This window comes from Athene noctua, chromosome 4 (assembly GCF_965140245.1).
Source record: "Athene noctua chromosome 4, bAthNoc1.hap1.1, whole genome shotgun sequence".
NCBI lineage: Eukaryota > Metazoa > Chordata > Aves > Strigiformes > Strigidae > Athene > Athene noctua.
In genome coordinates this window covers 80,069,877-80,087,782 of record NC_134040.1, presented here as the reverse complement: position 1 = coordinate 80,087,782, position 17,906 = coordinate 80,069,877, and the positions used below count along the sequence as shown (strand labels likewise).

The window sequence follows — 17,906 nt, the reverse complement described above, 5'->3', positions numbered from 1 at the left end:
GTCCGTTTTCTGTAAAAATCAACCTGTTGTACAATATTTAGATAAAGTGTACTGTAACAGTTTCTGTGACGTACATCATCCCTCCAGGAGTAAACTGAACTTCTTTCAGTAGACAAACCAGTAGTATAGCTCTTTATTCCAGACCAAGAATTATTCAACTCCGCAGGTGTTGTACAATCACTAGATGAAAGTGATGAAAGCGTTTCACTGTGAAAAGACAAATTACAATGAAGAACACACCGGTTTTCTGCATAAACGTTTTAAAAAAAACGCAACTGATCACATGAATGGACAGTGATACATATTCCTGTTAGATGCAAGATTTTCAGGACATGCTGTTAAGAGTCAGTGTGAAGAGTTGCAAATGTACGGGGAGTGCAATGACCACAGGCTCCTATTCATACCATTTACTGTCTTAAAGGCGATTCTTTCTACAGCCTTATGCTTTTACATTATGTATATAACTGCAACTATAAGGGCACTCTAGAATATATACACACACACGTACCAAGCATTTCCACCTCTAAATTATTTTGTTTTGTCCAGTTTAGTTAAAGGTCACATCAAAACTACACATTAAAGATAACACAGGCCTCCTTTAAGTCTATTAGAAGCTATCACAAGAAAATGATGCAAAACTGAGCATAACATCTAACGAATGTTTCAAATAGCATTGAGTTAACATATCTGTACACAATGTCTTTTATGCCGTTAGACCTGGTGCACTTTAAACACTGAGGTCTAGGATTCCAGCTCTAAGAAAGCTCCAGCTGGTCCCTGCCAGCTACCGCACGCCCTGGGATGCAGTGAAAGCAAGGGCAGTCAGACACACAGGCCAGGCAAATCCTAACCAGCGCCAACTGGAGTGAAACTTCTTGAAAGTTAACTGACCTGTAATGCTGATGAGCATTATTTGCATTTAACCATGAAGTCTGACTTCCCTTGTAGACTTAATCAGTGCCCTTCGCCATGCTTTAAAAGTATGTAAACCCGTATGACAGACCAGACAAAGTTCAAACCTTCTCAACTATGGTTTGGATCAATTCATATGCTGTGTTATGTGTAATCTGCACATTTCTATACATAGAAGAGAATTAGGCAGCTGGCAGAAGCAGAAAACAGCAATATATTCTAAGCAACAAATATCGTATAAAAGTAGCATGTAAATTACAGAAAGCAAAGATAACAGACGTATTTTCTTAGTCCTGTAGTGATAAATTAAACTGACATATACAGAAGTCTGAGCACAGCTATCTCAGATGATTTAAAGTGCTGTTTTGTCTGCAAATTCAAATAATCTCTGAAGTTAAATTCCTTCCTTAATAGTTGTCATCCGTGAGAATGACTAGAAGCATGACTAGTGAAAACGAATACCAATCTTTAAATAACTATTCAAGCCAAGAGTCTTTGATGAAGTACCATTTCAGAAGTGAATGCATACCAGGTATAATTGTCGATGGCTTCCTGCACATTTCTCTCAAAAACTGCTGGAAGAGAGTCTCCATCTTTTCCAGAAAGACACTGATTTGTGGAACCTCTGGACAGTCCCTTCCTATAAATACAGAAACAAACAATTCCATAATATTAGTAAGGTTAACTCACACTTCCACTGGAGAAAAAAGAAGATGACAGCAACTCTCTTGATTTTTTCATTCCTATCCACCAACACAAACACTTGCTTGAAGCAAACTACCTTATTTTAAAATAGTTTTTATTTACCATGTTTACATAAATATTCTTCAGAACAATGTACATATAATTTGAGACTTATAGGCATTCTCCTTCAGTTTTGCACTTTAAAATTTGCACAGTGCACACAAACAAAACAGCACGTCACTATTGCAGGAACAGAGCAAAGGCACAAACCAGTCATTGTCCACAGAGTAGTTATTCGGTTATGTGCTTCTGTTCAATCATTAACATAGAGCCCATTTTCTCAAGACGTGTCTCTGCATAAGAAGCTACAGATACGGTGCCAAGAAAACAGTGAGCTTTACTAAAAAAAACAAACTCTTAACTCGGCTGTTTTAAAGTGAAACAAGACATGAGTACATCAGGAAACGTGGGCAAACCCTCAATACATTTACAGGCCACAAAGCACTAGTTCCTCCAGTACCAAAGATTCCTTAACACTGTATTAAAAACCAAGCCACAAACTTTCTAAATGCCTTTGCAGCGTAAGAGATGCTAGAACTTGTCTTTTTTGGTACTCCAAATACCCAAACACATGTTCAAACTTCAAAACCTCTTCAAAATATATTCTGAAGATGTGTCAAAGTGTTCCTCGAAACACTTCTAGAGCAACAGATTACTTCAACTGTGGAAGTTCCTATTTTCATCTCATATAATCCTCAGGTCATAATCAGGTCATAGCAACATGATTGCAACAAAGTACATTTGTGAATGAGTAACTGTAAGGAAACAGCCAACAGCTTAAGAGTTTCCTTGATTTCTTTAGCCAGGAACTGTAGATTGGCCCTACTCTACCTTTTCCCAATCCTTTCTTGCCTTTACGCAGTTTAAAAAGACGCGCATGTCAAAATCTAACGCCCCACTGAGACGGGCCACATCACACATGACAGTCCTTATGCCTTGACTAATAAAGCCACCAAAAACCTACCACAAGTTTAAACTTCTCATCAGGAAAGACCCTGAACGGCAAATTTGTGGAGTCTGAGACAACAGCAGTGGAAAGCAGCTCTATGCACCTGCTCTAATCCTCCTCTCTCTTCCCTAGGCATCTGCTTTTAGCCACTGTCGGAACCAAGAGGCCCTACGAGAAGTGATAAGGTCCAGACTGGTGAAAACTTAATTTTGTCATAACACCAAGCTCTATCTCCCAGGCAAAAACAGTGAGGTCAAGCCTACCTTCTACAGGGAAAGCTGGTTCCCTCTGTTCACATCCTGACATTTCATCTGCCATGTTATTGCCCAGGAAATGTTATAACATCTTTCTCAATTTTTTTCATAGCTGACCCTGTCCTGAGCATTTTTCCACAGCTCAGTGTCACCACCAAGCCTTTTCATTTCCACTGCTCACCCCTTTACCTGGTCAGCTAGCCGGAACTGCCCAGGACAGATCCCCATGAAACACCACTGGAGGAGGAAACCATTTCCCACTGCCCTCTGTTTCCTATTGCTGTGATCTGCCTGTGCAAGAACTCTTTCCTCTTGTAGTCCAGCTGCTTCTTTTACTTGAGTGACTTTTGGCGATCTGAGCTGACTACACTGATTTGATCTCCTGTATCTACAAGGCTTCCTGACTTTTCAAAGATCCCTGGTGGGGATTAGGGAGGAGGCACGGTGTTTGTGGCTTTGAAAGAAACCTGAACCTACAAACGTGAAAGAAACAGAAATACCACCAATAAAATTTCATGGACCTTCTCTGTGAAACAAAACACATGCATTATACTTGATGGCAAATACATGATGGAGCAACGAAGTGTGTCTGCCCCACCACTGCACCTGGTGCAGGGGTACTCCTTCTCCTGACTCCCTGGAGCACATGCCGTTAGAAGATGCGCCAGCAAACGACTGCAGTAAAATAAAACGAGAGGACAAGCCTCTCGCAGCCCATGCCCCGCACGCTCCGCCAGCGCTGGGAAGCGAGCTAACCGAAACCTCTGCAGTCGCAGGCGTTGCGCGATGACGGTACAACACGACAGCTCTGTCCCCCCGCGCCGCGCCCGCGCTTCAGCCGCCCCGGGAGGGTTAGCGAGCCGGCCCCGGCCGCCTCCCCCCCCGCGGCAGACCTGCAGCCCGCCGCAACCGGGCACGGAGCGGGGCGCAGCCGCCCCGGCGCACACTCACCCCACGACGAGGAGCCCCCGGCCGCGGCAGCAGCCGCCCGGCGGGCCGGCGCCCCGCGGCCCGCGCACGGGGGGACGGGGGGGGCGCGGCGGGAGCCCCCGGGCGGCGCCTCGCACCGCCCGCGGCCGCTGCGGGGCGGCCAGGACGAGGACGAGGACGACGAGGAGGAGGAGGAGGAGGAGGAGGCGGCGGCCCGGCGGCGGCCGCCCCGCAGCGTCTCGCCCGCCCGTGGCCTGCAGCGCCGGGGCGGCTCCGCAGCGCGTCCCCCACGGCCCGGGGGCACGGGCTGGGCCCCCCGCCCCAGCCCGGCGCTCCCGACCGAAGGGCGCCCGCAAAATGAAGCGTCAGCCTGAACGGGAGGGGAGGGGTGCACGTCTCCCCCACCTCTGGTCTCTGAACAGGCAGCCGATAAAGGCTCGATTTAGGATCTTTCTGCCCAAATAGAGTCTCCCTCGCCTTTACAGATGATAAAAAAATTATGCGGTGCTGGACCGTTGAATAAAGAATTTTCCCTGATAATTAATTGAGTTCTCCTCCGAACTATCCCTGTGCAAATCATCGATCTGCCAGAGCAGGGGTGATAGGGCAGAGTGCAGGCTGCAGCTGCAGATTTACACTAGACCATCTCTAGCTCCCGTATATAAATTCTGGTGTCTATGTATTTTGCTGCAAGCCTCTCTTAGAGGACGAAGTACATCTGCTCATGAGCATGAAGAAAACAACTAGGAAAGAAGAATAAAGGCAACATTAAAAATCCCGAAAATTAAAAGACTGTTTTTCTATAATGAGACGTTTCATACACCATACTCATTCAAACAGCAGCATTCAAATTATACTTAAACGTTTCATAACCAAACCAAATACTGGGTGCTAAGAAAAGCGTATGGAAAATGACTGTGCATTTTTTCCCCTGATATTTAAAGAATTCTCACCAAACATAGCTTTAAAAAAAAAAGTTCCACATTCTTCTGATCCAGTAAAACATTAAGAACGATTTTACTTTTACAGGTGTGATAACAACTCTCCTTGTCCTTAGCAATCGTTCTTCTGTAACAGCAGGTTTGTCCAAAATCTCAAAACACACACAGAAAGAAGCATAGTTCTTTGTCAAACTGCATGTATCCAACAAGCAGATGAAGATCTAGAACAGTAAGTCCACATCAAGAAAACTTAAATTTAAATCACTGCACATATACATGTTTGTGGAATGCAACTTTTACTAACAGAACAGTGTAAATCTCTGATAATTCCAACTGTGCTTCCAAGAACATTCAAAACGATGCAAATTATTTCTCTGAAACCTTCTGAAAATTGTCTACATCTTATTTCAAACCATGTATGCTGAGACCCTGTTCTGAGCCAAGGGAACTGAATGCTGTAGCGCTATGCAGGTTCTAAAGGATTTTGCTGTCACCTAGCTTTTGGTCACTTCTGTCCTAAAGACATACCCACACATGTACAGAAATACTCTTTAAGAGTATCTGTTTTGTTTTGTTCTTCCTAGTTTCTAATCTGCTAGAACAAAGTAGAAGGAAAGCAACGCACTGTTTAACAAAGGGCCAAGACCACGCACCCAAAAGTCCATAAAAGTACATAAAGTCCAAGCAGGCAACCTTTGCAGCAAAGATTTACAGTAACAGTTCAGGGACAAAACATATTTACAGCCTTCTTTTGCTCACATATGCAAGCAGCAGAGGATGGCAAGCAAAAATGCAGATACAAAGTTATCAATCACTTATTTTTTTTAATCCTTGTGTCAAAGTTAATGATTATAGATGTTAGATAACTAATGATCCTACAAAATCACTACCACGAGGAAAACTAACATCCACAATACTGTCTGAGCCCCAGCTGACTGCTGTGATCATTTCAGTCAATATGCCTTACAACTTGCACTTCAAAATATTAAAAAAAATACATTTCCACAGTGACAGAACTCCAGTTTTGTGTTACCTCCAGAAGCACAAAACATTGAAGGCAGCACTGGCTGTTACTTCTGCTCAACAAAGATATCAGAAAGGGAACACATGGGCACAAAAATGGCAGTGGGATAACCTTTTCTAGCTGAAAAAGTGGAAAGAAGCACATCCACAGTGTGGACAAATGAAAGCAAAAATAAGAATGAAATACTGTAATTTTTTCCCTAAATCCCAAAAGCTTGTGGGACAGCCATTTCCAATAACCATTCATAACAATAAAGTGTGTTTAAACTAGTTCTACTTTAAAAGCAATATTCATAGCACAGAACCAATGCACAAAAATAACCCTATGCTAGACTGAATTAACCTCAAACCGTTGGGCATGCTGTTTATTTCAGACTGCTCCAAGTCATTAAATTTCCTTACAGGAGAGAAAATAATAGTCTCAGACAAAACTGTGTCAAAATAAAGGAAAATATAAGGTTGCTTGCGATTTTGAATGATGTGGAAAAAAAGGATCTTCACTGAAATAATGCAAAATAAGAACACAAAACAGAAAGAGAGAAGGCCTGAGCAAATGAAGCAGCATGCGTCTTCAGTAAAATTTTAACATCTTTGTTTTCTATTTGTTTATTGTAAAGGAGCATGGGGGGTGTTAGAGCCTTGTGAGCAGTAAAACAGTCTTAAATTTAGTCCATCTTACATTTATATATTCATTGCAAGAAATATTTTCCCCCTTCTTTCCTGAAGCAACACACAAAATCTGTCTAGTTATTTAGATCAAAGGGATATATATAATAAGCCAACTAAACACAGAAGTTTCACGGTTGCATTTAAAGGTCAAATTGTGCTACAGAATTGTTTATACCATCAATGTACAGAGGTAAGAGAGCCCTTTGGTTCACACTACGAAGAAGAAGAGGGTATCTGACACAAGGAAAAGTAGGCTAAACAAGAAGAAAAAGTGAGTCTGTATGGACAAAAAGCTTAAATTAAAAAAAAAAAAATGTATTAGAGCTTCAGCTTTTCTTTCCCATTACAAGTCAGGAAAAGCATATCCTATCACACATGAAGGGCTTGATCTGAAGGCATAACAGCAGTTTAAGAGGGAAGGTCCAACCTTACGTTAACAGAAAGGCAAGAGAAATAATGAATATGGATGGAGAAATGTTTTGAGATTAGCTGAAAAACAAAAAAAAAAAAGGATGAGGATATGAAAGAGGAGACCCGATACAAGATGCACAAGCCATTACCTTTCATGAGGTTTTAAAGACAAAGAGTTCGAAGGTGGTACATAAGGTCAGAGTTCTGAAGATAAATAGGACATATGTCATCAGCAGGAGATTAATTTTACACCTAATTTGAAATTTAATTAGGATGAAAATCAGAAATGCTAGATAAAAAGGTATCCTCCAAAGTCAGGAAGAAAAATTGAAATGGAAAGAAACAACAGACTTTGAAAGCCCTCACTTCTCTCAAGAAGCAGCTCCAGAAGCCCTGCAGTGTGGCATCCTTCAAGTGTTGTGTGCAACCCACCTCATCTCTCCGTTCTAAAAATAAGAGGATGAGGCCTTGGAACATAGATTTAAGCCTTGGGAGCTCCTTCCACCACCTCTATGTACTCACACACATACAAAGCCTTTTATTTTGGTCACTCCTAGCTGTAATTGTTACCTAAGTAAAGCCAAGAACATAAAAAAATTAATGGATCAAAGTGATAGTCCCTTTACTCCAATATTTTGTGTGACAGCAGCACCAGAACATACTATTTAGGGGAAGCACATAAATCTGGCCATCATCTTTAGTGTATTTCCTCCTTTTCCAGCTGTATCTGCTACCATGGGTTAACAGATGTTAAGGAAGTACATGCCTGCCCAGTCCTTTCACACCCATTTAGAACTTCTTGTCCAGAATTTTCTTGAACACCTTTCCATACCTCCTGATACTATTTGCCTCTACAGCCTCCTGTTGTAATATATTCTAGAATTACTGCTTTACTGCCCACTGGCTTTTTTTTAAAAAAAAAATAAAATAAAATAGAGAAGTGTATCTTTTACCCTAAATTGTTCAGACTAATCTACTAGTTTTCCATGCACACCTTCTAATTCTAGTATTGCAGCATCTCATGAGTAACAGGTTCTCATCCTAGTTGCCCATCACACTACATCCACAGTTCCATAAGCATCACATCTGTAGCAGCCACATCCTGAGCCTCCTGCTCTCAAAACTGGCGAGTCTAATGTCATAATCTCTCTCCTGAAGGCAGGTAGTTATTCTCCACCAACACATTTGAGCTGCCTTTCTTGCAATGTGAAACCAGAACTGCACGTAGCACACAAGATGTAGTATGCTGCGGTGAAATGGTGCTTTCCACTCTGTTACTGATGAGGAACAAGATTTTATTGCTTTTTCTGGATACCACTGAACACAGAGGCAATCATTCACAGAGCTGTGAGAGACACTGCCAGTGTCTCTTGTTCCTGAGTCTTAACTGCCAGTTTTGAGGTCAGCATTATGTAAGGTAGGTTTTGATTATTACTCCTGTAAACACATTACTTCATTTATCCACTCTTAAGCTTACCTCCCACCTTTTCCTACATTCACTCAGTATAAAGATCGAGACCAAGAGTTAGATTTTGTGTAGCCTCTTTGCTTTTTGGAAGGCTTGTTGTCACTGCAACCACCAGAAATAGTCACTATTCAACCCCTACAACCTCCCCCCAAATTATATGAAAAAAAACCCACAATACCAACTGCATTTCTCTAAACCAAGCCCTTTCTTCCTCCCTTCCAACCAAGGCAATAATAATTTTATGGTTAACTAATGGAGTGGTATATAACTATTATTGCTACTACTACTTTCACCACTATAATTCAGAACTGGAGAGTATTATAAATGGAGATGCCAAAAGGCATTCAACCAGAGTTTAGAAAAGTCAATGAACTGAGAAAAATACCAACTTTACTATCTATCATACATGCTCATGAGACCTCTGTAACAGATAGGTGAGAGGCCACAGCCTCTCATAAAAATATTTCTTACATATTGCTCCATTGCCAACAATGTATAATAACCTAACCTCTAATAAAGCTGCTGCCTTGTTATATAGGAGACATTTCTCAGATCTCCGATCTTCTTTACACGTTCTTTACGATCTTGGAAGCATGATTCGTAACAAATGTAAATATACCAAATACATCATACTCTTATAACATTACATGCTTTATCTTATAACCTGACATCATTCATTTCATTCATATTCTCACTTTCTGCTGGTTGTTCCGTCCCACACTTAGTTGTAAAACCAAGAGGTAACTATTAATTGTATGACAGCTTTATAGCAAACTTTGGTATGAGACTATTAAAAAAAAAAATCAAAATCTAATAACTCTCTAGTATAAATGTATACATCTGTGGGAAGAAATTGGTTTTGAAATCACACCGTCCTTTCATACACTGGTTTGGGACAATTGCCCTGGAAGCCTATTTCTTACTCTTCTTTGAAGAGATACAATGAACAGAAATTGTTACTCCACAAATGCAGCCTGCTTAAATATTCCTCTATAAAGGGTTACTCCCAACAGTGCCCACCTTTCAGGAGCATCTTCACGGAAGTGGATAGACCACCCCCAATCACTATCTTGTTCACAGAGCAGAAAATACAAACTTCATTAAAACGACACTGAGTTATTGTCACTCTACAAAAGGGCCCTTCCACATGTCCCCCAGTTAATGCTGCTCCATCTGTGGAGCAAGGAAGAAAGAGACATGACAGGACTACTTTCTGCATCAGTGATGAACAGTATTCCAGGCATGGAGTGCAGCATTGTAGCTGAACATTTATACCACAGAAAGTACAAAGTTCATAGGCAATACACACATCCTTTTCCCTCTAGGTCAGGTATTCATTTATCCAACTTGGTTGCCGTCAACCATGGTACACACTCCCTGTATTGCTTAACAGATTTTTTTTAAGAGACTCAGAGGACCTTTAAGAAGAGCACTTTTACCCTCTTGTAACAACTTCAATTACCACAAACTGCCAAGTATGACAGACAGTATTGAACATCGTTGGCAGATCCTAGAGGAGGTCTGTCTGAAGACTGCTGTAAGGACAGTGCTCAGGGCGAGCATACTTACATATGGTTAATACAACAGTACCGAATTGTCCCTTCAGCAGCCTGGACCTTTATGACACAGATCCAGTGACTTTTACTGCTGTTGAAAGCAGTCAGTTTGGCTCAGTCTTTAATTACTTATTGTGGAGATACAAAGGAAATGAAGGTAGATAACAATAATGCCTGTTCCTGCTTACAATCTCTGTTTCTCAGCTTTCTCAATGTTAAGACAATTGTGGTATATCTTGAAAAGTCATCCTTGGAATAGTTTAGCTGAGGTAACCCCAGTAGGTGCACAGTAAACAAAGCAAAATCTTGAGAAATGTAATAGATCTTTCATCTAGTCTTACAGAGAAAATTATTTTAGGGCAGCTATAGTACCCATTAGGCCTCTTTGCTTAGAAATTACATGGCTCAATGAGTGGAATAATAAAAAAAAAAAAATCTGCCTTGGAAAGTGGTATAGCAAACATTTACCTTCTAAGCTTCTAGCAACACATCTTTACCGTTATCATTACTGAACATGCCAGAGGCTTGACAGCTATCAAAGATACACCTCAAAAAAAGGTAACACCTAACTTTGTTAATAAATGTCACTCCAGACCCAGATACGATTTTCAATGAGCACTGTCAAAAGCATTTCAGCGATTTCAGTCAACTTGGTTGCTGTTCAACCAAGTACGGACTTTATCTGAAGCCTGAAAATACAAACCTTTATCAGAGTTTTTCTACTGTTGGTGTTTAAACATACCACCTGATTGGGCCCTTCCTATTTCAGAAACGGCACTTACTGTCTTTGAAGCTATGCGTGGGTTACTGGTGCTTTGATAATTACACTACCTGGGCAGCATTTATACAGCTGAACTGTTAGTGAGCTTTCAGATGACCACCTGTTTGATCTGATCAAATTAACACAATTTACCACAATGAAAATTTTCTTCATATGCAGCTAAAAATCTTTTCCTAAATAATCAGAAAAGCGATACTTGGTTCAAAAAGAAGATAGCTTTGCAATACACTGACTTCAGCTCCAGAGGTAATCCTGAAAGACTCTGCCAAAGCAGTACCATTGCTCACCAGTGCAACGCAGCTCTTCAGTGTACATCCTCATTATCTCGTAACAACACTGCAACGACTATGGTCTAGGTAGGCAAATGATTTGATCTTATATCTCAGGTTTGAGGAACAATTGCATAATAACTAGACCAAAAAAAAAAAAAAAGTCTTGGCCAGCAGTATGTTAAGAGAAGGGCCCCCTGCAACTGAGAACTACCATTCCTCTTTGCTTCCAGGTGGCAGCAGGTTCTCTGAAACCCAGAGCACGGAGCTTCCTCAGTGCTTGCCCGCATCACCAGTTACAGCTTCTTAGTCCTCCACGGCAGCCTTCTGCAAACAGCGTTCACCAGCTGCAGTCAAAATCACCTCTTTTACCCAAGACCTGCTTCTCCTTAGGGTTACGATCTTTGCTTATTAGTGAATTCAAATAAGAAATAACAAATTATTTTTAAACCACTGACAACACACAGAGCAAACACACATATAGTGTACTCCTGCATCTTCAGGGCTACTTCTAAAGAGGTAAAACAAGGGAAAAACAGGCCATGATTTTTAATACAATAACAATACATGTACATACAACACTGTATTTTAGGTGGATATTTGTCCTACATACATTATAGTGGAATGCCTACTATTAGGCATTTTCATATTGAATCCTGAAACAGATTTAAGCCTTCTGCAACCATGATCTGTGTTAAGTTCTGCTCCTATCTTTACAAGGCAGAGTAACCATAAACTGTTCCAATTTTAAAGACAGACTTATTTGTATATATTCATTTTATTCTTCTGAAAATTTTGAATGCATTTCAAAATTATAAAGCCTTTAAGATGTCATGAGCTTGCTGAGTATTGTATTTTTTTAAAAAAAACTATTTCTAATCTTGGTTCACTGTGAAAATGTAGACAAGTGTAATACTTAGTTCTAGGAAACAATTTCTGAGAGCAAGATATGCATGTTAAGTACTTCTACATACAGAAGTAAATCTGACTTTTTAATATAAATTATGAATTAACATTAAGAAAAATACTGCCATCTTAATTAACTGCAATAATAAAGAATGCTAAATAGTGTTTTACAGAAGGTGGTTTATTTCTTTGGATCTGATAGGAGGCATTTACTGCTGCAGGATCAAGTATCTGAACAGGCATGGAGGGAGTAGCACCCTAACAAAACACTTGGAAATGGTCCACAAGACTTCCCCTGTATATTCTTGTCACTGATATACATTTGGAAGCTCAGTTAATTTCATCAGCATAACATCAAAGAGATCAAAATGTTTTCCTCCATTCTGTTCTTTAATCTCTGGAGAAAAATGGACATAAAATAAGCCATTCAGAACAGGTGCAGAACTTCTTACCCTCTGAACACTGAATTTAAAAAAAAAAAAAAACAAAAAAACCAAAAGAAGTCTGAAATGTTGTATGGCAACAGCTTTACAATACAGAATGAAGCAGTGTGGGGAGACCTTAGTCTGTATATGCTCAGGTATACTAAGTACCTTTCTCCTTCCTCTGGGACCACAGACACCCCTGGCTTGAAATGTCAAGATGTCACATCGTGTCTCTAACAGCTTCTGTAGCCAAACTGGCTTAAGGACCTCAAACTTCTCCTCTATCCTCGGTATAGTGTGACCTCCATGGTGTTTGACTGGAAGAAAGGCACTACTAAAAAACAAAGAAACAATACTCTATCCATCCCACAACCTTAACCCCTTTCCTAAAAAAAAAAAAAAAAAAAAAATCTTGCTTTGCCTTTCATTAAAAATTACCTTTCATGTTGAAATTTTCAGATTTCACAAAGTTTACAGATCACTATACATGCCACAAAGTAACATGATCTGTCTGCTTATAAACGACTCATTTCAAGCAATGAAGTTGTTTTAATAGTCTCTGTTTTAAATACCTTACAGAATTTTGCAGCAAGGTCAAGCCACTGAGTTTATAATGTTAAAAAAGATAACCACCATGACTAGTCTGCTCTTTACATGATCAAAACTGTACTTTTACTTTTGTTCACTTAGATTACCAGAAAACATTCAATACTCTATCTGCTAGGTTACCATTAACATTCAGAATCAAACATCAGCATGTGCTCCATTACTCGGACAAAATACTACACAGCAGAAGCCTCTCCCTACAATTCTATCACCACTAGCAACAACCATAAGGATACAACTGAAATGCTGTCAGTACTGTGTACACATCTTTCCCAGTGCTTATCTCAAGTACTGATCAATCTTGCAATAAGTTCCCAGAGCGGCATGTCCTTATTCCAGTGTTTATCTTTCATATCAGGAAGCATTAAAGAGCATTATTTCACACATTTTAAAGCACAAGTGCCCACTATGTAAACATGCTCAAATAGCGGTGTATCAGCCAGAGGGATTACCCATGGATGATGGGCAGTGTTCACTGAGGTAACCTGCTGCATGTCCATGAGAAATCCCTCATGTACACTGCCACTTTCTGATTAAGAAGAGCCACCAAGTCACTGTGCTAATCCTCTATTCCTTGCTGCCTGCAGCCTGTGGGAGACAATGCCACTACACCAGCCACTAGCTAACCAGCTTTCACCTCACATTAGCATCTATAAACCGAACAGACATGCACAGAAGTGTTTGTGTGTCCATACACAGGTCAACAAAGGCATTTCTTTTTAACACAGGAAGGAAAAAGAAAAGTATGTACACTATGATACACAAAGTTTCAGTTACAGAAAGATAACAAACTAAAATTAAATTCAAGGGCTAAACAATTCATTAAAACCTCTGGCGACTGTTGAGGTAAGATGTTTTTTAGATAGTAAAGATAGTAACCAATCTATCCAGAGGAATCTACATGGCCAAGAGAGGATGTATTTTGAAGAGTATTAGGAGTTCGGCACACTTAGTCAGGAAAGGGAGAGTAAGGATGTAAAAACTATCACTCATTCAGAAAGTATTGTGAAAAGCAATGAACAGGAGGAGGAGGATGGGGAATAACATGCAAAAGAGAGGAAAACAATGGAGAGCACACGAAAGCCACTAGAAATACGTTGTAAAATAGAAAACAAGACAAAAGGTTTGGATTCTTTGTGTCATGTTTTAGTTCTATATTAAGTCATGTAGCATAATGACCCATAATAAACAATCTATAGGGATTTACATTCTGGTGTAGAAAAGTTCCCAATATGCTCTTTGTAAAGACATGGCCATGTTATTAAAAATATTAAAACAGTCTATCGGTATGACTTTGGGCAATTGGTCACGTTAAATGTTTTTATTGGAATGTGTCTTCGTTGGTAACAAACCAGACATACTTTGTAAATGTATGTTGAACTTCAAACATGTATACTCTCTAAAACTGTACACATGGCTTCCTCGTACTCCATCTCACCAGCTGTGCATTATTTAATACTTTACTTGTGCATTGCTTAGGTAGTTGGGACACATTTTAGCAAGTGACATCTACAGGTTATTGTAGCCACGCTGATGATTTGAGATGGAACTTGTTCAACCTTGACACGCATCATCCCGTATTTTTAATTTACTAGAATTGTGCAACACTTTTATATGTGCTTCTGTTTTATTTATCAATGGACTGTTATTTGCTGACCATACAACTGCATGCTGAGTTTCATTCTGCCTTACTATGAAGACTTCTGTCTGGAAGAAAACACTGTAATGATATTCTCAGAGATTGTTAACCTGCCTCATCGCAACGTAACTCATGTTGTTGTTCAAAGCATACTATTTAGGATTTATCCCTTACAGTTTATAGAATATAAGAATTTACCAAAAACATTCCAGACTCTCTGAATGGAGTATAAAGTGTGCATGCATATATATATATATATATATATATATATTTAGCAAAAATGCTCCAAAGCTTTACACATACTTCCAGAGGTTTTAAGAGCTATTTAGAACGTGCTTTTGCAAAAAATACAGGGGTAAGAAAAAAAAAAATAGCCATTTCTTCCTGTATTGGTTAGTTAAGATTTCCCCTTCAGAAGAAATTATCTGGTAAAAATAATGTGTGCCGATTTGTGTACATTACTATGATGTGTTTTCAAGTGAAAGAGTCAAAACAGCGTGGAAATTCCCACCTCTATTATCCATATAGTGTACATACACAAGTACACATCCACACCACTTCAAAAATTTTCCAGCAAGATTATGACAACAGTAAGAAAACACTGAGTCATTCAGTTCCAAATTCAGTATTTTGTGAAGACAAGAAATCTTCAATTCCTTTAAAACTTGATCAAGTTGACAGGAGTGATCTCACCACTGAAAAGACCATGAACTTCCAACAAGTTACTGCAGGATCCAAGAATCTTCTGCCTTATCAGAAATATTGGGGGGAAAAAAAAAAAAAAAATATCTAGTACCACTATGGGTCAAAGCTAAACTAAAAAGTGTAACCCCACAAACAACTGCACACTGAACTCTACATTGATGAGCTATTAAAAAAAAAAAAAAAGCACGTTATATACATTATAAAGTAGAATGCGTTTTTCCTGGCAATGTTTTTTCCTGGATAACGAATCTAAAGCACCTTTACATGATGCTGACACCCGGCCTGGCAGTTACACTTCAGACTCACAAGATTTTAGAGGAATTGACGATCACAGTTAAGTGTAACAACATGGGCCCAGGGCCCTTACTCTTCTCCTTCCTACGGCTAACATTAGTGATCCCATTCACTCAGATCAGAAATAAATGCCTGGTTGTAAACATATCACCTTAGCTTCGTATAAGCAAGACAGACTAATGTTCAGTGTACACAAGAATAAGTTCTTCACATCTGAAAGCAATAAAAGCACTTTGAGGAAAATTGGGTTTCTTTGGTTTTACCTTTTTCTTTTTTTTTTCCCCTCACATTCTCTAGCTGATTAGGTACTTGCTGGAGACTTTAAAAGACTCTACCAAAAACCTAGTATTACAAGTAATATTATAAAATGTTAGAAATTATTTTCAGTTCAATTCATCTAGAGGGATATTGACTTCCGCAGTACCATGTAAAATTAAAATTTACCTCTAAGGCCTTTTACACTTATTTGCAATGAAAGAAATAGACCATGGCAAACCACCACATTATTACATTTACTCTTTTAGATTAGTACAACAATGGAAATGAGCAGCTATGTAACACTGCAGTGCTCCATCTAGGCTAGTATGCATTACAGGGTGAAAGAGATCTATTGCTTTTAGTGGTTAAAACAGAAGACAGGGAATCTGAGTTTCCATCCTCTTCTGCAGTTCATCAAGTTACTTATACCCACATCCCCAAAGTTGATTTTGAAGGTCAAAACTTGAGCTACTGAGAAATAAAAGCTACCAGAAGACAGTGACATTTTACCAGCACAGATAAAGCTACACTTCTCACATTAAGTTCACAAACACGTATTCCAACTATCCTGAAAATGGAGAGCAGTACAATTAACTCCTACAAAATATTACCCACTCCTAAAGAACATCATTCAAGCCTTGCCCAATTTACCTTTACATCAGCTAAGAGCTGTTGTCTCCTCTAGTTACTTCAATATGTCAGGATGGCAATCACAATGCTTCTTAATAAAGAAATCTGTGTCTAGGTGTCACCAGCATACTGTGGCAAGCATAGCATAAGGCATCTTATTATCCTCCCAAGGAATTTCATGATCTTATATAGCAGAATATATTTATTTAAAAAAAAAAACAAAACAAACCCACAAACAGTAGTAAAAGTGGATTTTTTTCTCCATTTGAAGAAAGGGAGATTTATTCATTACCACTCCTTCAATGTTATTAGAAGGATACGGAATCACTACATAAATAAACAGTAAGTGTAAAATCTTACAAAGTACTGCTATAGTTTAGCCCTACACAGTATTAGGAGCAGTTGCTAGTAGTTGCAGAGCTCGGTCAACTCAGAGTACCTGGGAAAGATAGGAAGAAATCAGTGCCAGATTTTCACTATTTTGAGCTCTCAGTGTATTCTGATTGCTATCTACTTGTCACCACTGGAGAAAAAAAAAGAAGACATAATATGGATCCTTTCCTTTATTAACCAACTGCTCCTAGTGAAATTGCTATTAATGAAAGTACACTGGCCATTGATAATACCTTCTAAAACATTCTGGATGGCAATAAAACTTGTCACAGAGGAACTTCATTTGGATAGACAACAGCTTCCTATGTGTAACTATCAATAATATCATATTCTGTAACTGACAAATTCAAATCTGAACTCCACGCAAGGAATACTAAAGTTTTCAATATTTAATTAAGATGCTTCTTCTAAAAGCTTAAGTGGAACCATCTAATTAAAAAAATGCTAATGTGGAGGTATAGACTTTCCTTGTCAAAGTGATGTATCTTATTCCTTCTTCTACATCTTTCTGGTTTGGTTTTGTTTTTTTGTAGACAGACAATACCTTAGCAGAGTAAGCTTGACTGCTATAAATAAAATATTTGAAATGCCACCATGCATACAAAAGTATAACAGTTAGGGAATAATTAGGGGATATCACAAGTGTTTCAATAGCAAGCCAAATTAAGCATTTTGCTGCACACAACCAGTTTTAATGTAATAGGGTTTATTCTTCATCCTAATACAACCAACTAGTTTGTCTTGAGAGTGAATTTTATCATTAAAAAGAATAAAGGATGAAATTCATCTGTACGTCAACAGGAACAGCGGCTCATACAGCATTATACTTGGCTTTAATTTTGGTACTAAAAAAAAGAAACAGCTAGTGGGAAATTAATAGGCAAACAACACTGTTTTGGTTCTGTTATTGTTTATATAAAGCATCAAATACCTTCCAAACAGAACTCTGTCAATATATAACCAGGTTAACCTCCCTCTTCCAGAAAGGCTGCTATTCTACACAAATGCAGGAAAAGTTTAAGCCTGGAAGAGCTTCCAGTTTAATCCGAAACAAAACCAACACATTCAATGGGAGTAAGGGGAAATAAAAAAGTACATCGGGGAGGTTTTCTGTTCCTACTTGTATTATTTTCACGGTGTCAC

At 39.2% G+C, this 17,906-nt stretch overlaps 1 protein-coding gene across 2 annotated transcripts in view; it reads right to left on the bottom strand.

The window, feature by feature from the left end:
- The window catches only part of FAM149A (family with sequence similarity 149 member A), a 33,474-nt gene that overhangs the window by 13,895 nt on the left and 1,673 nt on the right, over positions 1-17,906 (bottom strand). Inside the window, exons 1-3 of one of the 2 annotated variants that reach the window (XM_074905861.1) lie at positions 3,811-3,894; positions 1,442-1,552; positions 75-207 (exon numbers count right to left, since the gene is read on the bottom strand). The gene's annotated coding sequence lies outside the window, so the exon portion shown is untranslated. Of the gene's footprint in view, positions 1-74; positions 208-1,441; positions 1,553-3,810; positions 3,895-17,906 lie in introns of those variants that run through there. The other variant, XM_074905862.1, reaches the window with a different exon arrangement.